Below are 24200 nucleotides of genomic sequence, written 5' to 3'. Positions count from 1 at the left end.
CCTCCGAGCCGGTGGACTGCATGTCCGCCGGTGCGTTGTGTTCCTGAGTCCTGCCTCGGTGTTTCCCCATTGACCTGGTATGCAGGGCGGCGGAGCAGTAGACGTACTCCCCGCTTTCGGCTTGCGCTGCCTGATAGTACTCAGGCCAATGTACAGAGGTGTCCGTGCAGTCACCGGTGATACCACGGAGAGAAGAATAAAGGGTCCCACCCTAGAGCTGCGCCAGGCCCACAGCACAGGATCCTCGACAGCGTAGTGGCGCTCAGTGGGTGGTCCTCCACCCAGTCGCGGTTCCGGCCACCCCGGGGCGATGTGTAGGGGCAATGGGCCACCAATGGGGGATCTGATGGAGGTCAGCAGGAAAGAGAGCGTGGCACCACAGTCTAGCCGGAGGAGCTATGCAGCCCGGAGACCTCCACGGGCGTCTCGGTTAGTCGGGCCCCGCAGCAATGTTCAGGCACCCCCTCTTCACTGTGCAGGGGGGGGCCGTGCTGATGATATGCGGATTTGTCAGGGCTGTGACAGTCTCACCGCCGCAATGCGCCCGGTGCAACGCAGCGTTCCGCGCTGGGTGTTGGGAGGGCCTGGGGTGCTGGGTGGAAGCAAAATGGTGGCTATGACCCCGCGGCGGCGGGAGGCCGTTGCGAGTGATCCCCGTGTTCACCACGGTAATAATGAATTGGGCAGCAGTGTCCTGTGCGTGTCAATCCCAGGCCCCAACTCCTCACCGGTGTCAGTCAGGCGCGGTAGTCTCCTCACTGTCCGGGCGGGCGTCGGGGCGGCTGCGGTGACGGAGAGCCGTGATCCGGGCAGACTGGCCAGGAACGGGCCCCCAGGCTCGCTGGTGGAAAAGTAGACAGTGCGGTGGCAGAAGGGACCGCATCTGCCGCCGATCTGGGCAGCGCCCCCGGGCTCCGTAGACTCGCTCCCCTCCGGGATACGCCAGTAGTCCGCCAATGCAGCGCAGCAGCCCGGCCCCCAGGTTAATCGGGTCCGCGGCTTGCCACGAGGGATCAGGCCTCCGGGATCGCCGCAGGTCCGCAGTGCCTCGGCGGCGCCCAAGAGGGGTGGTACGCTGCAAAGGTACGCTCTCCCTGGAACTTCGGGCGTGAAGATGGGGGAGGTAACGGTGCAGGATGTCAGGATAATCCGCGTGTGTTCAGGGCTCAGGACGGAGCTCCTCAGCTACACGTCCGCCATAGTCGGCTCTTGGCCACGCCCCCTGCCACAGAGTGAGTTGAAATCAATCCCCCGGCCAGTGGGGGTCACAGTGGGGGATACGTTAGCACCAGTCTTCAATAACAGCTGTTACAACCCGCTTCTAGTGACACCCAAGTTTGCTGATCACAGGCCGGTTGTCTCCTTCTGATAACATACCATGATGTGCAGTCTGGACCCCAGAGGCAGCAACAGTCCCAGCAGGGAGGGGAGGGAGTCACGGGGCTCACGCACCCAGCCCCTTTACCTAGTTTGTCGGTCACGGCTAGAGCAGTAGCTTCAGTGCCTCAGCAGGCCGAGGCCGTAGGCCTCGCCATCCCGGAGCGACCCAGATCAGGCCTCGGACCCCGGTTGTGTGCTACGTCGCCACACCCCAAAAATTGACGATCGCATCGGGGGGCGGCACAGCATGAGGCAATGTTTTCTGCGGGCTTCACTTGCTCCGGCAACTGTAGTTGTGAAAAGCACAGATGCTCCCACAGCAAATCCCCGGAGTTCAGCAGCGGCGGGATCCTGTCATGGCCGCCATGCTCGTCCGGCTCCCCACTGTCCCAGCAGCATGAAAAGTGCCCAGGGGAAACACACACCCCCGAAACCGCAACCACCGGGTGCCCTGCAGCAAGAGCATAAAGCGCCACTCTGTTTTTAAGTAGTGGATGTCAGCGCTGAGCTAGAATAATGTAGGATTATAGCGGGCCGGCCAGCGGAGGTGCACTACAGCGCAACCATCTTTGCCGCGCGTCAAGCCACATCCCAATTTTTTAAATCTCAGTTCTTGGACATAATTGCCTGTAGTGGATCATAGGTTTCTGCCAGGAGTGTATTTTTTTAATTTGTTTTGAAGGGGTATTGGTCCTTTTTTTGTACTGCCTTATGGACAATACAGAGAGATTTAAAGATTATTCTCTGCTTGATAGGCAACCAGTGGAGCTCCATCAAAGCCTCTGTAGCAGATAAATATCGAGGCTTTTTCAGAGTTAGCTTAGCAGTGATTGTCTGAATGCATTCTAGCTTTTTTAACAGGTAGTTAGGGGCGCCTAACAGCAGGGCATTGAAATAGTCCAACCTACTGAATATTATCCCTCTGGAAATCAATGATCTAGCTTGTAAATCAAGCAGAGGATATAGCTTCCTGAGGACCCGGATTAGGGCAAAATAGGTTCTGGTAAGTCCATTCACTTGATTTTCCAGGGACAGACCTCAGTTATCACACCTAGATTTCGTACAGCTGCAGGATTGCCCAATGGTTTTCCGTAGGTAGCGGCCAGAATTTAGGTGATAAAGATACAGGAATTTTATTGGAAGGGCAACAAAGTAGTTCAATTTTAGTTCTGTTTATTTTAAGTGAGTTTGCATTCATCCAATCAAAAATGTCAAGAATGCATGCTTGGAAGTTACCAATGGTATCCTCCTGATTGTTGTTCAATAACAGAATTAATTGAGTGTCAACTGCGTAGTTGATTAACTTGATGTTGTGAGTCTATATAAGTGAGATGAGGTGTTTGATATAGATGTTAAACAAAATCGGGCTCAGGGAAGAGCCCTGGGGGGCACTGTTTGTTGTCTTTCTGAATTTGGACTGAAAGGGAGGGAGAGATACGGCCTAGCAGCGTCCTGATAGGTAGGATTCTAGCCAGTTTAACATCGGCCCCCCCACACCCACTGCCATAAGTCTGGACAAAAGGGTGTGGTGGTCCACTGTGTCAAATGCTGCCGATAAATCTAAGAGGACAAGTAGCACAGATTTACAATTGTCAATAGTCCTCCGCAATTCATATGTGGCACATATCAGGGCAGTCTCAGTTCTGTGGCCAGGCCGGAATCCAAAATGCTCTTCCTCAAGCCATGCGGCATCCTCTAGTGCGACAATAATGCACTTATGTGGCGTTCTAAAATTTTTACTGGAAAATAGAGAAGGGAAATCGGTCTCAAGTTAGCTAGGTCGGAGGGATCAGCTAGGGCTTTTTTTTTTTTTTAGCAATGGCTTAACTATGGCTTCTGACTCTTCATGACTCTAGAACTTGTACCCCTTTCTGCTTCCACTCCTTCATGAGATCCCAGAGTACATTTTTATTCATTTTCCTATTACCTTGAATTGGCTTACACGAAGTTCTACGAGAGAGACACTGTAAACAAAGCACTCTGTCGCTGTCTAAATCAAGAGACTGCCACCTAAATTGTATTGGCATACCTCAATACAGCATACTTATGAAACTAGTGACATAAAGAAATCAGTGTTGAACACACTTTTTTTCCCTTCTGTTGAAAAGTTAACTTTTATTTGTACCAAGTTCGCCCTTCGCATGTGTGCAGGTCCTGCGCAGCTTTGCGTGATCTCTTCTGCAACGCGTGAACCTCGGGTGCTGAGTGAGATGTCCTCGGCAGCACCCGCTGCCCACAAACAGCAGCCAGCATTCCTCCTGCCTCATCTGTCTCACGCGCACCCTTTGTTAACCTTGGTTCTGCACACAGAACACAGAGGCACGACAGTGAGGTGACTATCTTAAAGCATTCTGTGAGTTGTGCATAGCCTATTTGTAAAATTGAATATACCATGGGAACCCATTAGTACTATCATCTCCTGACAGCAACATTTGAGAATTTCCTATGCAATATTTAACTCTGTGGCCCTTAATATTATAAGCAAAGAGGACAAATAAAAGAACGACATAGCTAAAACGTATAAAGGTAGTCTTGGAGTAAACTCTCAATGTGTATGAAATTCCATGTGTGTAGTTGAAAACGTGATTAAGTGTGCCCGACTGTTGTACATGACAAAGACTAGTTCAAGATGGCCGTTCTCTTCGCGGATTGCCGGCAGGGGAGGGGGGGGGGGCGGCCGCGGCCGGCGAGCACGCCAGTCCGCTGTCTGTGGCTGCCAGTGGCAGGGCGCTGTGATGGAGAAGGAGGGGGTTGGAAGGATGAGGAGCAGCTGTGGCAGAGCAGGCAGGGAGCCTGGGAGGAGAGGATGGGCAGTGCCGTGTTCCGTGCAGGAGGCCAGTCTGAGGTGAGCGTGCATGCTGGTGCATAGGAGTGGTGCAGTCTGACTGGATGGGCACTGCAAAGCCTAGCAGCGGTTGGGGCCAGAGTCACATCGGAATGCAATGAGGAGGAGGGGTTATACATACCTACACAAAGAAGAAAAATGCACAGGCAGTGGTCCATTCTGGGTGAGGCGAGGATCGCTGGGGGCGGGGTGCAGCGGCAGCATGCAGTGCTTTGATGCATCCGATCTCTTGACAGCAGCACCTGGGAGGGGGGACAGCCCCTTTATAAGGGCTGCATGATCTTGCCCGCTCTGGATCCATTAATACCCGCTCTGATCGAGCCCGGGTATGATTCATGCTCGGGAGAACGGGCGGCGAGGGATGCTGCCGTGTATTATCCTTCAGGAATGTGCCTTGTGCTTTGGCCCCCTTTGTTTTTGTAAAGGGTGGGCGTGTTGTCTGCCTGATGTGCTATTGCTTATACTTTACGTATGATTAATGCTCCGATGTACATATGAGCCTTTGAGATGCATTATCCTCAGGGTTTCCTTTGGTGCGCCGCATCTGCGTGACTCGGGGCTGCAGATCCACCAGTTACCATCCCCGGAGGGAATACAAAATATTACTGAGTAGACAATACTGTGCCCTCGCTTGCCAGACTCGTTACAAAACGAGAATAAAATAGGCTGCCTCTTTTTCAGCCTAAAGCAGTAACTGGAAGACTGCTACCATACTCAACCCTAGGCAGCCCACCGCAGACCACCCCCCCCCCCCCCCCCCCCCGCGCCACACACTTAATAAGGCATCTCCTTCCCCATTTCCTCCCCTCACCCGAAGGGATTCCAGGACTGACTTCCCCTCCTTTCTAACTAGTATTCCACTGCAGTCTTGCCCCTCTGTCCCCAGGGCAGCCCAAGAAAAATAAACTACATTTACAAAGCTCTGGCGGAAACCTCCCCAAAATAGCCAGGCTGACTTTCTCCAACTCTCCTGGAAGCAGCCACTGACAGCCCCCACCCCCTCCTCCCAGGAAAAGCATCTCCTGGCAGACTGCCACCCTCGCTCCCTGGTGCAGCCTCTGGCACACTTGCACCCCTCCTCTGTCCAGAGAAGCCCCGGCAGTCTAACGCTGCAGTTCACTGCACGAACCCCCTCACACCCTCTTTTACAAGCAGCCCGTGCACAAAGCAAACACTTAATATACTTCACAAGTATCCTGGCAGTCTCTGCCCCTGTTCCCCATCAAATATATATTTTTTTAACTTGTAGATCTCACCCACCCCTCTGTCAAACCCAGCCTGGTGCTGACAGCAGCCGGCACATGAGCGCACTGTGTCCTATGGCAGCCAGCCCTATTTTACACACTTTACCACTCTCCCCCGAGGGCGCTTCTGTTGGAGTCTCACAGGCTACCACTCTCCTTGCCCATTAGAGGCGCCACCGCCGAGGGCCGACAGACGAGGGCCAGGCTGTCCCAGGAGACCGACGGCGGGAGCATTAGTGAGGGCGATGGAAAGGCGGGGTACAGCTTTAATGTAATCAGCGGCAACTCAAACTGCCAAACACGCTTAATGACTTAATCCCCATCTGCACGGGCGCCGAGTCCGCGCCCTCATTTACCCCCGTGCGATGGAATTCCATCCGCTCCGGCACCTCGGTGGGTTCATGCGCCTGCTGCGCAGGAGTGTGTGTCATTTCCCAAGTGTATGTGAATCCAGGTGAGACCGAGTCAGTATTGTATCTGAGCCGTGTGTGTTTGATGTGGGATGATGAACGCGTCAGCGCGTATTGGGGCCTGAGGTGATTCAGAGAGTGGCGCGCGGGACACCTGGATCCAAGGGCTGTGACGAGGGAGCTTGTTGTTGTCTCAGCCTCAAGGTGGCAATGATGACGCACAGAGCAGGAGTTAGGGGGCACAGCAGCGGCTATTTCTGGCCTGCTCATCACTTTGTGTGTATCCTTTATGCACGTAGAAAGAAGCCTGGCTGGTCATCCCTCTGCAGGAGCGACCCCAGGTCTAAATGTAAAATATTCACCCTAAAGCTACTTTCAAGTCATGTTTACCAATATAGAAAAGCCTAATTCCCAAATAAATGTCTCAAAGGTTTTTTAAAAGTAAGGGTTTCCAGCCATTTTAAGTGCTTCTGGTTTTGGCGGACATGGAAACACCAAAGTAACGGCTCTACGCGGCACCAGAATACCATTGTGGACCTGGCCGGCATATATCTCCGAGGTTACTATTACGTTCCCCCGTATCCAACTGAATTGCTTCTGTGGCATGGATTTTAAATGTCCCGATGATGATCCCGCTTTATGCAGGTGCGCCCAGCGTTACTTCATTTACAGTTACTAGGGAGTACCAAGATAATCTTCGGGGTTGCTAGCTTTCTGGTCGCAGCTATGCGCACAAAAACCAGGAAGCTATCCCCGAAGGACTTGGAAGGGCGCCCTCATTACACTGCAGACTTAGCTAATATTTTTTAAATTAACTATTCTTCCTATGACTTCACTGCGAATGTATTGCTTTTGTATTAACATCTAAACTATTGACCGGACCTACATATCACTTTGATTGATTTTTTAACTGTTTTAACCATATGAGATATACGATATGTAAAATAATTTTTTTTAACAATTGTTTTTTATAAATTGCACTGTATGTTGCTTTTATGATTTTAACTAATCGAATAAAGCTGGCTTTTGACTTTGATCCCGCTATGCCTTAAAGGGGATCGTAACGCCGTCGACGGTTTACACTTGATGATTTGATTGTATTATTAGTTAAAATCACAAAAGTGTTTCTCTTGCAATTATCTGCAAAACTTGGATTGTATGCAGACTGTCCGTTCTTGCCTCACTTGTTTGTATATGTCACTATTGTCTCTATACAGTAGTAGGACACAGGCTGTGTCCCACCTTGATATTGTGCGTGATTGACTGATTATACTTCTAATTGTGTTATTAAACCCTGTCCGGTTGGACAGATTATATGAATTTCAATTTTGATCTATATTTATTTTTTCACTATTCGCCAACTGTTAGGGACCACTGTTCCTTGAAATAGTATATGCACCCAAGGTCCCTTACCTATTGCTCCTTTGGGTACCCTTGTTCTTTATAACAAAATGGAAACTGGGGCACAGGGAAATAGGTACTTCATCAGCATCACCGGTTACGAACATATTGGAAAACAGGGATTTTTATCCCTGGTTTGCTGGTCTCGCTGCCAAAAACATACCCACTGGTCCTCATCTCATGTCAAGTGGGGCACGCGGAAATAAATGTTGTTTGACTACTGTTTATAGGCAGAGGGGCTATGAAAATAGAATTCTATTCAAATAAGGAAGAGTCTATTTATTTCCCCTTTCCCTGCTTGTTTCCAGTCCCAACAGAAATAGTAGAGCTACTGTCTAAGTCCACTCTAGTGTTAGGAAAGGTCTATAGCAAAGTGACAGACATTGATTAGATAATACAATTTACGTTTTTTTGTAAATAAAAACCTAGAATGAAACAGTATATTAAGTCCACTTGTGTACAGAAACCAATGAGCAAAATAATTTCTGATAGAGCTTTATTGTTTATTGTTGTTGACTATTTTTCTTTTGTTTTCTACTGTTTTTTTTAATATAAGTCCACTCTAGTTACTGTGCATACATTCCGATTTGCAGGGCTTTAAGTGGAGCGGGTCCCCTAGTTTAAGACTCAGCAGTAATTGAAAACGGAATTTGAAATGGGTCCCAATTAAGATGTCATTAACTTTACTGTTATGAAACTGATCGATTTTGCAACAATAACTGTAAAAATAATGAAGGTAATGCATGTCAGTGAGTGATGTATGCATACCTTGTTTTTACACTACGAACCAAGCCGAAAAAAGGCTGCAGAGCGCTGTACATAGCTAAAGACCAGCATGAAGGCAGTGAGTGACGTGAGAGGAACCTGGAGTGGGGACGGTGAATGAATTGTGATAAGTTTTTATTAAAAAAAAAAATAAATGCCAGGGCTCTTGTCAGGAGGCAGCTTGCACCAGCCCATTTCTCCTGCTAGCGCCGCCTAAAACAGAACCAACTACTAGCCATGAAAGTGGAGAGAGGATGCCACGTAACGGCCAGAGCTGCCTATTTTGGAGCGGGGGAGCCAGGTTCGAGTCTCGTCGTCAGCTCAACATATTGTGATTATGGGCAGATCACTTAAGAAGTCTCCTTAACTGGTGCACGTAAAAAGCCCTGGTGTTCATTATTAAGTTCCGGTACTGAGCACTGAAAACCACCGGCTCAAATTAAGCATGGATTGTGATGTAGAGTTATTTAAAGAGATGAGTCTTCAACTCTTTTCTAAATTCGAGCAGTTTAGGGACGTTCTCATTTATACAGGAATGTTGTTCCTGATCCAGGAATGATGGACAAAAAAAAGTCCTGCTGTCTTGTTTTTTTCTTTTTTATACCTCCTAGTCTGCAGTCTGCTGTCGTCCTGGCTGCGGGTGTTCCGAGAATATTCAGAGATGGTGTCCCTGTCCTCAGTATAAGCAGGGGTGCTGTTAGTGATGGTTTTCTAAATGACGCAGCAGGGGCGGCCTTAGGCATGTGCAAGCTGTGCACCTGCACAGGGCCACCAAACCCCAGGGGCCACCACGCCAATATATATCCTTAATATAATAATCCTCTGAGGATGGATACATATTTGCGTTGCGGCACCTGGCAGGGATTTGATGCCCTCCGGCTCTGTTCCACTTCCAAACACCCTGACCCTCCCCTCTTCACTGGCCTCCGCACTCTGCCCCGTACGGACCTGCTTTTCCGGGGCCCCCTACCTACGCTCCCTGCCCAGGGCCGCCTAGAGCCGCCCCTGGACGCAGCTGGTTTTGCAGATGGTGCAGGGCAGCAAGGGGAGCAAATGGGTCTCCATCAGGATGCGGTTGATGTGATCATATTTCATTTTGAGATGTGCTGCAATGTGTAGGATGACCCTGTGGGGTGTCAACGTGGAGCCTGGGACGCCACCGAGTTGGGTTTTACCACCAACCAAATGCAAGAGTACCAGGGCTTAAACAGCAGTTATGAAGTCACTTTCTGGATGAAACTGTTTCTCTTTCTGTAGAAGAGAGAACTGTTACCAGGCCATCTTTGTGCTTTATCATCCGTGTGTTCCTTGAGCTGGAGGTTGGCGTCCTGGGTAATTCGAAGTGACTTGACATTCGGTTAAAGTTGGGGTTTAAAGCTGGCAGTGTTCAGGTCATTGAGCCAGGTTTGTACTGCATCTTGTTTGTTGTTCTTGGCTAATAGCAGGAATTCTATCTTAGTGGGGTTGAGCTTCAGGTAGTCTCTGGATATCCATGTTTGAATGATGTGCAAGCATCGTTTGAGGCATTGGATGTCTGAAGCACAGCAGACTTTCAAGTAGAGTTGTGTGTTCATCAGCTTATTGGTGAATCTTGATGCTTTTATCTGTGGGTAGAGCACCGAGCGGTCCCATGTAAAGGTCGAAGGTCTCAGGAGCTGGTATGGAACCCTGGGGGACTCCACCGGTAATGGGATCTTTAGTGACCTGGAAGTGCCTATGTGAGCAAGAAATTGTTGGTTGCAAAGGTAGGAAGAGAACCAGAGAAGGACATTACTGGTGAATCTCGTTCAAGACTCCAGGGTGCATATGAGAGTGGAATGGCCAACTTTGTCCAAGGCCGCTGAGCTGTCCAACAATATCCAGAGGCAGGGGTCCTCTTCATCTGTGTTAATGAGCGCATCATAATGAGTACATAGACATAGAGTAAGGCAGAGGTTTCCTTGCAGCAGTGTGATCTGAAGTCAGAGTAGTCGTTTGGTGGTTTCTAATTACATTTCACAAGTTTTACTCGATCTTGCATCCCCTGGAGTATTTGCTTTCTCCTGGATGTTGTTTCTGTAGTTTTTTGTCTGCATGTAACCTATTACTCTTGCATTGTGCTTACAATGTGTTGCGTCACCTCTTGGTGTCTGGTATAGTTTGGGCTGTGTGTGGGTGTTTATTACTGGCCACTGTTGAGAGTTCTGGAGCGGAGTCTGAAGTCAGTGCAAGTTTCACTTCACACTGTGGCTGTCAGTCGGTCATAAAGGTGTTCATAATACATGCTCATCCAAGCCATGGCGCAGAGCGCACAGATCAGTAGTCAAATGTGTCAGCTGTTGTTGCGATTTCTGGGAAAAGTGTGTGAAGGAGGCTCAAGGCTGTGGAACTGATGAAAGGGCGAAATTAGAGGAAAATGCACTGCTTATAGGGGAGTTCGTGAATTGTGTGTGGGGCTGTGGTGAAATGAAGGAACTGCAGGAACGTGCTTGCAGAAGGAGGGTGAGCAGATCGGCTGAAGAAGCAAGAGATGAGGCGTGAAATGTGCAGATGAAGGATTTCAGAAAAATGTGGGGAGAAAAGGTATGTATGTGTCTAAGAGCGAGAGACTGCAGAGAAAAGCTGTTGAAGGGGGAAAAGGGGAGCAACTGAGACACTGCAAAGACCACTGGTTAATTCACAAACCTATGTATTTTTTAGAACTGAAACTTTCTCACTTCTATATTATTTGCAAAAATATATTTGTTGTTTCTCCTTTATCTGATGATGCCAACAAACCGTGGCAAAGTCAACAGGTCTGACTTGTTTCAGGTGCATGTCTGTTATGTATGATATATCTGGATGAAATAACAACGCTCAGGCACCAAAATACAGGCCAGTTGGTACAATCTGGGAAGCACAGGATTTTATTTGCATGCTTTAAGACTTACTCTTCATTACATAGGCCACTCCGGTTGGGAACGATTACTAGTGGCAACATCCCTTTGAGAGTGCCCCCCACCTTTTTCATCTCACTTAAATCGTTGGTCTGGGCAATAACATTAGTTTATTGGAAGCTGCATCTGAGCAAATGTATCCGCGCAAAATGTCAATTAAGTGGGATGAAAGAGAGGCTGTGCAGCAAGCAAGGAAAAAAGCTTAAAAAAAAGCACGATGATGCAACTGGTCATGTTGTAGGATTATGCATGCTGTATCACACGTGCACTTATACATTGACACCTGCCCCCACATTTTGGTTTATTTACCTGACATGGATTGGTAAACAAACAAAAAAATAAATAGAAGTAAAGCAAAAGAGCTTTTAAGGTGGCTTGGATGGCAGCAGTTTGCTTCCTGGTCCACTGTAAAAAAAAAAAAAAAATAGACTTGGGAGAAGAGGGGGATTCAACACTGAGCGGCGGGGGGGGAGGGGGGAGATGGCAGCAACCAGGAGCGGGCAGGAAGGGGAAAAGTAGCACTTTTGGGGGAGGCACATGAGCAAGAATGCAACACGAGCTGAGAAGAACACAAGAGCGAGCGCAACATGGAGGGATAAGGGGAAGCACATGGGCGAGGGAGAACAGTTTTGAGTGCGTCCGAGCGAGGAGAAGAGAAGTACACATGATAGGCAACTGGAAAACACATGCACTCTCATGGACTGCTTAAATAAAAAGTAACAATTTAGTTCCTGAAAAGCAAGCAGTGGAAGGACACAAAGGAAGACCGAGAAGAGGTATGCGGGCCGGCCCACACAGGGCAACGAATACAAAGCAAGTTGAGGAGTGACAATAAAGCCAACCAATGGTAAGCAGTGGGTGGGCTCTACGCCACTGCAAGTTCACAATAGGACTTTCACTACCAGATGGTGCACCCTCGATCTGAACATTATTCACTTTGGTGAACCTCAGTACATAATAGCTGAGATATAAACCAAGTTCAAGCGCTGCTGTCCCAACCTGTAATTCTCACTAGAGTGATGGCACTTGCAGGAAACTAACTATCAAGACAACAAGGCGAGGGCATGGAGGGTTCCATACATGAAATAAATGAGGACGTATTCATGGTGCATAGCATAGAAACCGAAATGAGAAGCGATGCTCTAGAAGAGCAGCAACAAAATATTGTACACAAGCAGAGATGCCAAATAGTAGCTTCCAGCATGCAGAACTAGTGCTGTCATCATGTCATCTGTTCAGTTACCTCGCAGCAAGTTTAACACACATTCTGGGCAATATAAACATGATAAAACCCTGTTTGCATAGTAGTAATTACTTGTTTTTGTATATGCACTTCAGCATGTTCTTTGCAATGTGTATAATTATTACTCACTTCAATAGCACTGGCTTTATAGCGATCATGATTCTGAAGAGGGGCTGCTGGGATTCCAACTTATGACGGCTCATCAGAGAGTATTTCGGGTGGTCTGTTATCCCACTGAGCTCGCCCACCTCTAGATTTCACTTAGATCAAAATGCTGTGATGCATTTCAGAATTATTTTACATTTTGACTCTTCATGGCCAGCAAGCACCGTTTCGCCCTGATTGTTTCTAAAGCTTTTTTTTTCAGGTGCTGTGCTTCGCAGCAAGCTTAGTTTCTCTTTTGTATGATCGGTTTTGGACTCCTCAAATACTGACTGTAGGGAATAGCTTGCGGGTGTGTACTGTGATGTTGACAACTGAAGCAAAACACTTTTTTCAGTCTATGCTTTTATTCTGTTTTAGATGGAGCATTTATTGCATGCCTGCCCCTGAGGAAGTCTTGCGAGAATAATTTATGATGCAATGTGGTCTGACATATTGTTTCCTTTCATGACTAAGAGGCATTTCTTTTGTTCCTCACTTAAAAAAAATGACCATGATAGCCAAAAACTGTGGAAAAAAATGTAAACATCATTTTGGTTCAACACACTAACCAGCACGCCTCCCTTTAGTGTCTGATTTAGAAAAGGGCGCCTCAAACATTTCCCGAAGTAAATGAAGGAGGTTTTGAGCCAACTCTTACATTTTGTAATAAGGCTCTTCAATGCAGCTGTTTTGTTTTGCACAATCCTGGAGCCGCGTCGTTGGTGTGTTTTTTTTATTTTTTGGGTGGTTGGGGAGATTTTCCTCTTTTTCTTCTTTGGTTCTTGCTTGACAGCTTTGATTGCTTGTGATTCAGTAAGGTAGGTACCTCAGCTCAAGTTTTTCCTGGCCCAGCCAAGTATCTGGCCTGGAATTCAGTACTGGTCCATGTGAAGATACAGTAACCTAAAGTAGCACCCTGACACTCCCAACTAAATGGGGAAAAAAACAATCTCTCCATCCATTTAAAGACCAACATATCTCACGCACATCACCCAGCAATATTCCAATACACATAAACAGAAAGACACCCATATAAATGCCCCAAAGTGTCTAAAGAGGGAAAAACTGCACATCCCTACCCAGCAATGACCTGGTGTACTTGGAAAAAAAATACTGTGCATACCCTTCCAGCAATGTCCGAACATGTCTAAAGGGAGAAGACGAGTTGTATGCCACCCATCTACTTCTGAACATACAAAAGGACAAAAGCAGGTTAATTCTCCACCTAGAAAGGCAGCATACCTAAAATAAAAGAACACCCAACATGCATCTTCCTATGCTGAAATGTCTTAAATTATCTAAAGTGTGTAAATTAACTCTCCATCAAGCAACATCGTAAATTAGGCAAAGCATACGACCACAGCATACCTAAAGACAAAACAATAACTAATACATTCTGCCCAGTAGTGGCCTGGCACTTTTAAACAGAAAGGAACCAAACCGCACATCGTCATCTTCCAAAATCCATCATGTTTAAATGGAGAAATCAACCTGTATGACACTGAGCGACTTCCCAACCTACTTAGTCTGAATAACTGATCCATACATGCTACCCATCCAATAAACCTAAAAAGAAAACCTCATTAGCAAAGCCATTTGGTCTCGCCTCTAAGACCTGGCCTTGCCAATATTTTAGCCATGTTGCTATCGGTTAAAAAAAATGTGGTTGCTGCGTCATTTTTGTAGGCGCATGCATACGTACAACAGCATTTATGTTCTAACAAAAGGCAGAGGGAACAATTCTAAAAAAAAATTTAAACAGCCGAGTGCATTAGGGAGGGGTAATGGGGTAAAGAAATATTGCAGGGGGAGATGCAACATAGTGGATGGGGAGAAGAAACAACAGTGGGGTGAAGAACACAGGTGAGACAGAGCAGTGCGAGTGAGGGGACAGCTTGCTCTGACTGGTAGGCTCAACCGAAAACAAATAAGTGAAGCACGGGGAACAACCTTTACAACACAACTTTTACAACGCACTACCATTACAACGAAACTTTTACAACGCAACATCCATTACAACGCATGCATTTACAACGCATCCATTACAACGCACGACACTACAACGCACACCACTACAACGCATGCCATTACAACGCAGTCATTACAACGCATACCATTACAACGCATAGCATTAAAAAACATAGTACCCTTAAACTATCCAACACTTACCCTACTGTTGCACCCCCTGGAGTTAGAATAGTAATTTTTACCCCTACACTATCCAACACTTACCCTACTGTTGCACCCCCTGGAGTTAGAATAGTAATTTTAACCCCTACACTATCCAATACTTACCTTACATGCAATATAATGTTATGCATTGTAATGGTATGCGTTGTAAATGTAGTATTCGTTGTAATGGTATGCGTTGTAATGGTGTGCGTTGTAATGGATGTTGCGGTGTAAAAAATGCATTGTAAAGGTAGACGTTGTAAAAGTATGAGTTGTAACGTCATACATCCGTGAAGCACATGCGTGAGAGAAAGAGCAACATGGGGAGGAGAATAGCACATGAGGGATACATGGAAAACACATTCACTCTCATGGAGACAATAAGTAAAATGTAGATTAGTAAAAGTGATCGGAGGAAGCATAGAAGACAGTTAATCAATGGCTAGTAAAGAGGCTTTGTTCCATAGGAAGAACAAACACAATATGAACAGGCTGGAACAAGGAAACCCATCCAGTAGAAAGCAGGCAGAAAAAGGCAGACTGAAAGTCACTAGGTTATTGGGAAGCCCACGAAATGTCTTTGGTAATCAAACAGCTTTCTCTGTCTGGTAAACTGCACCGAAACAAAAAACTATCCTACATCTCCTCTACTTACAAGAGCCCTGACATACTTGACAGAATGTGCATGGTCTCATTCACCCAACAATGTCTCGACACACTGAACTTAAAAGAACCATCCTCTAGATCTCCACTCTGGACTATCCTACGTTACCTAAAAGGAACAATCATTGGCAAAGCCAATAGGTTTCGCCTTTTCAACCTATTGGCATGTTCTTTGCTGATGCTGTACAGTACCGTCAAAAATAATCAAAAATGAAAGAAGATTGTGATGACATGCCTCTATAGCTGCTCTGCATGATGATGTAAACAGCATGACCCAGTCGCCATTCTAATTTGTTTTTCTTAACCTTTCAGGGTGGTGGACACAGATGTTACAGTGGTACATTAAAACATTTTTTTTAAAATTAAACAAATTAAAGGTTGATTAAAAAAAAAGCGCTTTTGAAAAACTGAATGGCCCACCAGCAAATAGCAGTTGCTGGACACGAAAAAAGTACATGTATTTGTTTCTTTTTAAAGACTGCAAGGGGAGGGGTACGATGGAGGAGCAAGCGAAGGGAGCAGAGGGTGCAGAAGTAAATATTGAGGAAGCACCAGGGTGCAGGTGAGGCAACAATGGAGGAGCATAAGGAGGGAGGGGGGGAGAATAACAAAACAACAAAAACTGGTTGGGGAAGCAAGTAATGGGCTAGTTGGTATCGGAGGGAGCAACACAGACCGTGCAGAGAGTGGTATAGTAGTATTTGAGTTGGAAAGTGGCATAAAGCGAGCACAAAAACACATCACACTCATGGAGTGCTAAAAGAAAAAACTAGTTCTGTGAATGGGAACAAAGTAAGGATACACGTTATCCAATTTAAAGAATGCTAAAGTCAGTCTGTAGGCAAGACTCAAATCCAAACTATTCATTCCACATATAGAATCACCACTATATATCTAAAGACTGAGAACCAACACATACAGTTCCACCCACCAATATCCCAACATACCTAAGTAGAAAACTCTTCCTTACAGCTCTAACCAGCACAGTTTTAATTCACCTACCAAAAACAACTTGCCCATCTCCTTCCAGCAATGTCTCATACCTAATAGGAAACTTATTGTCCTAAAAAAAATAACATGACTTGTGCATCTCTGTTAGAAATGGGATTTCTGGCTAGTTGAGACTTGCACCAAAGCGAGGCAGAAACCACCACTCTAGTCAGGATAAGGGAGTCGCACTTCTAAAATAACCCCTGCTCACCCCCTTGGTAGCTTGGCACGAGCAGCCAGGCTTACCTTAGAGGCAGTGTGTCAAGCATTTGCACATAACCAACAGTAAAACAGTGTACGCACTACAGAAGGACACCACACCAGTTTAGAAATATACCCAATTTTTATATACTTAAGACAAGACCACATACGATAAAAATCCACAATACTATACTTCCAAAATCTTGACTTATCAAAATATGCTTTAAAAATAGTTCCTTGATGTTGATAGCTCTGTCCGAGGCTATCACGGTGTCATGAACAACAAATCCCAAAACAGTTCTGGCTGACCGCAGGGTCGCAGGCCAACTACGGCGTCGGGAAGACCTGCAAACAGTACCTTTCAGAGATGCGGGCGATGGGGTCCTTGAAGTTCTCGTGTTGCAGGTCCAGCTCCTTTCTGATGGGATCTGGAGTGCGGGCGCCAACAGGCGTATGGTGCTGCAGTGTGAAGTGCGGCCTGCGGTGCCCTCAGGTCGCGGGCGAGCAGTGGCTCGGTGGCAGTGTCAGATGGCGCTGTCGGTGAGACCAGGGTCACGGTGCAAGATGAAGGCGGTGCTCGTCAGGGTGCTAGCAGGTCACGGTGCAACAACGGCGTTGTCGTTGCTGAAGCGCTGTCGTTGGCTGACGAACTTGAGTCAATGGCGCCTGTGTCAGTAGGCCAAGGCTGCTGTGTGGGATGAGGGCGGTGCGTCGTGTAACTTGTGAGCGGTGCCCCCGAATCATGGTCCAGGCAGCGGCGTAGATTTCGGCGGGAAGTGGCAGCGTCAGGAAGCCCACGGCGTCATGTAGCGAGGCGGTGCAGAGTGTGGGCCCACAGGTTGCGGTGCGAGCAGCGTCTCAGTGATGGTGTCTGCAGGCGTCATCGGTGAGACCAGGGTCGCGGTGTGGTGGCGGTGCCCTCTGCAGTGCCAAAGCTTTGGCATGAAGTAAGGCGGTGCAGAGTGCGGTGCCCACAGGTCGTGGTGCTAACAAGTGACTTGGAGATGGCGTCATCGGTGAGACCAAGGTCGCGTTGCGGTGGTGCCCTCTGCGGTGCCTTCAGGAAATGGGTTCGGCAGGGTCGTTGTAGACGTCGGGTGGTGTTCTTCGGGTTGCAGCACAAAACACACAGTCCCTAGTGCTGCGGATCGAAGAACCTGAAGTCTTTGCTGTTCCTGAGACTTTGTGAACAGGGGGCAAGCTCTTCCTCAAGCCCTTGGAGAGTCTCACCAATTAGGTTGCAGAAAGTCCAGTCCAGGCCTTTCGCTGCCCAAGACAGAAGCAGCCATTGCAGGTCAGCCCAGCAAAGCACGCAGCAAAGCGGTCGTTCCTTTCAGCAGTTTCTCCTGCTCTTCTTCTGTGCAGTCTTCTTGATCCAGATGAGTTCTAAAGTTCAGGGGTCTGGGACCCAGCATTTGTATCTAAAAAGCCTTTGATCTTTCAGGCTGAGGGTGTCTGTGTCCCGCCAGAACCAGTGGGGCCTTCTCTGGCCTGAATTCCTGGCAGGAGGTGGAGACGGCTTGGTCAGAGGCAGACCAGGCCCTTTGAGGTGCAAGGAGATCCCCTCCTTCTTCCTCCATCGTAACCCAGGTCTATTTAGCCCTTTCCTGACCTACCTAGACTATTGAGAGCTACCCTGCTCTCCAGCCATCTGTCGTCGAAAAACCAGACAGGCAATCCATACTCCAGCAGAGGCACACAGGATGACTGAGCAAAATAATACCCACTTTCTAAAAGTGGCCTTTATGAACTCCAAATGAATAAGGCACCCTCGCTAAAGGCTGCGTCTTTAGATGCAGAGTTCAGGCATACCCAACTTCATTCACTAATACCTTTTTCGGGCTACGTACGTAGGAGGCACAATCCGTGCTGCAGGATCACGAGCAGCGATTGACTCATAAACCCCGGCACCCGCAGTGCCCGTTCTGGGGACTGACAAGTAAGTCACACATCCAATCATAACACAATTTACCACAGGAGCACCAGTGCGTTACCACTGATCAGCAGTGCGAAAAGCGCACAGAAGCGGTATAACGGCAAAACAGAGTAAAAACTGGGAGGGCAGAAAACAAAAACTCAGGGGAAACGCGCCAAAAGATGCCTAGTCTGACAATCTCCAACTGCTAACTATTTTTGGATTGTAGGCAAAAGTAAAAATTTCGTGTTTTGAGAATACATTTGAGGTGGGGGGGATGTTTCCATTAAGGTTAAAATTGCAGAATCCTTTTACTCTACAGATAAACAACCACATCTTGGTGCATTTCAGAAAACCTCTCAGAACACACTGAGGAGAGGTGTGGCGCAGCAGACAGGGCGGCTTACTCGGAAGCATGGGGTTCACGGTTCTATCCTGGCGGCAGCTCATCCCAGTACCCTGTGACTCTGGGCAATAGTTCGCTTAGTTTCCCCAAAGGCCCCCAGCGCCTTGAGACTCTTAGGGGTGATTAGTTTGCGCCTTACAAATGCCGGGTTATTATAACCCTCCCTTACAGTTAAGAAACACGTATGCAAAGCCCTGACCTCACTCCTCAGTCCCACATACAAAACCCTGACCTCACACCTCAGTCTCATATGACTGTTAACTGTTTTAAAGAAAATGCATCTCTTGAATAAGTTTGATGGACCGCACAGCAATATACAAATGCCTTTTGCATCCCCTTTATCAGGCTTGCTCTCAACAGCTTTGCAATTCCAAAAAAAATTGATTTTAATAGAAAGTCTGATACGCTTCAGTGTAGTTTTCTAATAGCACCTTGCAATTATTCAAATATTTACTCCGTATCACGCTCGTGCAAGAGTTAGAGTCGCAGGAATATTCACCCCACAAGATTTTAGGGTGGGCGCAAGTATTTAAGTGTGCAGCAAAACAGGTTTCCAATTTTGGCTGAAACACCTTCCTCCCTAGGCAGATCTGAAGGAAAACTCATGACCTATTCCACGTCTTGTGGGTCTTGGACGGCACAATAAGGGCGTTATTTCCTCAGAGGAGCCTATACAAACCGTTGCTGCTCCCTCAGCCCGATTGGTATGCTCCTCACTCTTCACAAAAGGATAGAACTTGGAACAAGACCAAGGGAGATTGGAAGGGGCACAGGGACGGTCAAGTGCTGGCTAGGTAAGTCTCAGCACAGGCCATTGGACCTGTGTGTGATCTACTGTGTCTGTTGCACACCTCCTAGTCTGTAGGACACCTGAACCTATGGGCACTGCAGAAGCTTCCATAGGGAACTCCCCCAGGACGAGCTGTCCATGTATCGAAGCATTGGGCGACACCTACATTTCCAACCTGGAACTGCAGTCTCCTTAGCTATGGTAATAGGCGTAATCCAAACGTTAAAAGTAAAAATGCGAATATGTAAAAGTGATGGAAAAAACAAGGCATCCGAGGCCCAAAGATCACAACTGACATAAACATTTGGATCAACCTGGGAGAAACTGTAGGCCCTGGGTCTATGTCAGAGTTCGTTTGAATTACCAGATGTAATGATGCCCCTTAGTAAATCGGATGCTACTTCATGCAATTGGATCCTGGTTCTCAATAACGTAGGAAATCGAGCTGGTGCACTTGATTTTCACTGTTTGTCCCCCTATCCAACCACATATTTATTACCTGTCAAAAGTTGAAGAGGGGAAAATAAGTGGATTTCACAAATTATGCACAACTTTTAATGGTAGATCAGGTGGAAAAATCTTCTTTGACAGATATAACATTTCCGCCCAATATAGAACGAGTCCCTGTGTGGTATCTCAAGATGCCGCAACATGTACAGAAATGATGAACAGATGGGGCCATGAGGTGGCTTTTTTTTGCCTTTGCTTCTGTGAAGCATCTTGCTGTGTACTTAAAACTTGGTGAGATTGAAAGAAGGCCTCATGGGCACTTTTGTAATTAGCTACATCTCATTAGGAAAATCTGCTGTTGCACATAAAACCTGGGAGGAGATACAGAAAACATTGATCTTCAGGGAAAAGAAAGTTGGAGCCGATGGCGCCAGCACCCGTCTGAAGAAAGCCATGTGGAAACTCAAAATGCTTCTTCGTGGTGCATGGATTGTTGCTTCTCAGTTTCCAGTGTACCTGTCTTTTAAAAGGAGTATGCAGGATATGAGATATTTTGAAATATTTGCCAACATGAAAAATACTGGGCAACCAGATTGATAATAATGGGTTGAAGAAAAACCAAGGCAACTGGCCATCTCCATCTCTGCATCCAGGATCTGGAACCACATAACATCTTTGTATCCATCAGGACCGCCCAACTTTGCGCCAATTTAGGAACAAGCTGAAGATGCACCTCTTTCAAGAACACTACATCACGATGAAGTAACATTTCACTACTCCTTTCAGACCCAGCTACCCCTCCATTCACTCTGGCTGTATTTTTGCCTTTGAGCCTGTACAGCGCCCCACTGTCTTTTGGCAATGTTTGTGCTCTACAGATACCACATATATAATGTAATGTAATGAGGTGCTTATATAGCGCTCTATCACCCGACGGGTATCCTGGCGCTTAACAAAAAGAGAGAGTCCCCACCAGAAGTTAATAGGGGTAGCCGAGGTGTGATACAGAAAGGGAGAAAAACAGAGAATATCAGAAGGAAAAATTACTCCAGCCTAGGGAATAAAAAGGTTTTCAACTTTTTCCTGAAATCCATAAGACTTTGGACCTGACGTAGATCCAAAGGGAGAGTCTTCCATCGCCGAGAAGCAACTGCAGAGAAAGATCTGCCACCTGTTCTGGACCGCCTGAACCTGACTACATTCATCAAAAATGCAGAAGCAGAACGAAGGTTTCTAGTTGGAGAATACCAGCTGAATTTTCTTTGCAGGTTCTTAGGGCCCATTCCATGAGCTGCCCTAAAGACAGTGCATAGAGCTTTGAATTGAAATCGCTGGTGGATCGGCAGCCAATGCAGATCTCGCAAGGCTAATGTGGTTGAGATCCCTCGCCGCCTATTTGAAGCGAGTTTTGCTGCAATGGCTTGTATTCTGTACAGCTTCCCGATAAGGGTGTTAGGCGCACACAAATATAGAGAGTTGCAGTAATCAAGTCTGCTAAGAATTACGCATCTCACAACCTGCGTTCTAGCAGAGTTAGGCAAAAAAAGGAGGATCTTTCTCAGCACTCGGATTAGCAAGAAGCAAGTGCCAACCGTTTTGTTAACCTGAGAATTCAGTTGGAGGTCCTGATCCACCATCACCCCCAGATTGCATACTGTGCTAGAAGGGGTAATAGGTGCGCCAGTAGGGGACAACTGAAAGACTGGTAAAACAGGCTGAACAGATCTTCTGGAAGAACACAGGACCACTTCCGTTTTAGAGCTGTTAAATTGTAACCGGTTCTTCTTAAGCCACTTCTTGGTGCTAGTCATACACTCGTGAAATCTTTCCAGGGAAATGGAATCATTCCCTTCCAATGAAAACATGAGCTGGGTGTCATCCGCATAGTTCACCACCTCCACTCCAAAGGATCTGATAAGTGGAATGAGAGGCTGCAAATAGATGTTAAAGAGAACAGGGCTAATCCCTGAGCCCTGCGGAGCCCCCTGTCGTAAGGAAGACTTGTTAGCGGAGAACGGCTGAAGACGCACTGTCTGTGTCCTGTCTGTTAGATAAGAGCAAAGCCAGTCAAGGGCGCGACCAGTCACACCCTGGTCTTTAAGTCTCTCCAACAGTATACCATGGTTTACAGTGTCAAAAGCCGCTGACATGTCCAACAGCACCAAGATCACTGACTGGCCACTGTCCGTCCGCATCCTCATATCAGCAAGCACGTTAACAAGTGCTGTTTCAATACCGTGCTTGGGCCGAAAGCCAAATTGCATCTCGTCAAGGAGCGAATACTCCTCAATATACTGGGATAGAGACTTACTGACGATGCGTTCCAGAATTTTAACAGGATATGGCAATAAAGAAATTGGCCGATAGTTGGCCACACACCTGGGGTAAAGCGTTGTTTTTTTTAGAAGAGGGGTCACAACTGCTTCCTTACAGTTTTAGGGACCTCCCCCTGTACTCAAAGATAGACCACAGATCTGTTGTAAATAGGGAAAGAGCTCGGCCCCGTATTCCTTCCAGATTCTGTGGGTAAGGGGGTCCAGGGGGGACCCAGAGGTGATACCCCTGGCTAAGGTATCAAATGTTTCATCGTCCGGAATGAGAAAGCAATCCAAAGTATGCTGGCCGTGTTTTAAAATGGTAGGGTTGCTGGGCTTAGAGTCTGGTGATGGCAGAAAACACTGCTCAGCATTGGACAACTGAGAATCCGGTTTTTCCACCACTGTTCGTGGATCAAAATCCCTAACTATCTTGTCGATTTTATCCTCCAGATAGGACGCTAACTCATCGCATAAAGCTTGAATAACTGGAATTTTGTTATTAGCACAGTCAGGTTTAGACAGACTCTTTACTAAGCTGAATATAGCTTTGGTGCTATTAGCTGCTAAAAGAATGGTATTAGCAAAACACTCTGCTTTAGTTTTCGCTATAGTGTTTTTGTACAGATTAAGTTGATTCTTAAAAGCATTTTTATCTGAATCACTATATCCTTTTCTCCAGGCTTTTTCGGCCACTTTACAACCCATCCTGAGTGCTCGCAATTCTTCGTTAAACCAGGGGGCTGAGGGTTTCTCTCTTTTCTAGCTTATTTGCAGGAATATGATTATCAAGCCTGTCTCGGATCTGTACACAGTGGAATTGATAATTCCAGTCCACCAACCTACTAGGGCTGTCTAAGTCATTCCAATGCAAGGGATTTTTAAACTTACTCAATGTGGCCCATTTTCTGTATATATACATATATATATGGATGTTTATGTAGCAGGGCAGGTTGGCTCCTTCGCTGTGTGTTCTAGAATGAGGAAGCTGCGTGAGCTTTGCAGGGTGGCGTGGGTGTGGTCACCTGTTCCTAGTAATGCGCTTGGCTTCCATGCTATGGTTAGATAAGTAACCACGCCTCAGACTTCCAGTAATGTTCCTTGGGGCTGTTCAACAGCAGACCACAAGATTGTATCTATGTCCGTTAAAACAACACACATTGCCTCATAGGGGCCGGGCGCCTAAAAGATATCTTTACGGGTACATGGGACCCAGACCCCAGTGAGATCAGCTGATTCCTTGGGCATCTAACCGTTTTGTTGACCGGAAAAAGTATAGCAGATAACCAAATTCTGAATTCAATCTCTTGGTCTACAGTACTGAGAATGCTGAGTTACTTGCTGTGCTAGTAAAGCTGTTTGTGTCCCCCTTCAGTGAGACGTTAAGAGAGAGGGGAAGGCTGTTGGAAGTGGACTGTGACTTACTTCCATATTTTTGCTGTTGAGCCTTCTTCTAGTACAGCCAAGTTAAGCAAAGGAGTTGACCAGTGCTTAATTTGAGCCGGTGCTTTCCGGTGCTCAGCACCAGCACCTAATTGGGTTCCGGTGCTCGGCACCGGCACCTAATAGTCAACACCATACTTAGAACAGTCCACCACATGGTGGTGCTACTCATCTAATTTAGAGATGAGCAGAACAACTATAGTTTAGGACTACAGTATACAATAAAATTGCGAATACCTGCCTCCCCAGCCATTCCTTTAGCTTTGGGGACCTGGAAAAATTCTGAATTGTCACATTTACAAGCCAGAGAGATGGTTAGTAGTAGTTTTGGCAGCAATGACAAGGGCGATGGGTGGTGCAAGCTGCAGTGGCCTCCTGGTTAGAGCCCTAGCACTTAATATTTTACAAATTAAGCACTGGAGTTGACCACATCTCCCCCTTTTGAGGGATTTTCACTGAAGTTAATCTGCAATAAAGCGCTACATGTCACCAGACTCCTAAGGCCTTG

The 24200-nt window shown here is 46.9% G+C and overlaps 1 protein-coding gene across 1 annotated transcript in view; it reads left to right on the top strand.

The window, feature by feature from the left end:
* Nucleotides 1–4102: 4102 nt before the first annotated feature.
* ST3GAL2 (ST3 beta-galactoside alpha-2,3-sialyltransferase 2) overlaps nt 4103–24200 on the top strand; it is a 350833-nt gene continuing 330735 nt past the window's right edge. The window contains exon 1 of the mRNA XM_086945276.1: nt 4103–4225. The gene's annotated coding sequence lies outside the window, so the exon portion shown is untranslated. The remainder of the gene's footprint in view (nt 4226–24200) is intronic.

This window comes from Lissotriton vulgaris, chromosome 12 (genome assembly GCF_964263255.1).
Source record: "Lissotriton vulgaris chromosome 12, aLisVul1.2, whole genome shotgun sequence".
In the NCBI taxonomy this organism is placed as follows: domain Eukaryota; kingdom Metazoa; phylum Chordata; class Amphibia; order Caudata; family Salamandridae; genus Lissotriton; species Lissotriton vulgaris.
Note: the sequence above shows the minus strand (reverse complement) of the source record. Positions and strands in the feature narration are given on the sequence as shown.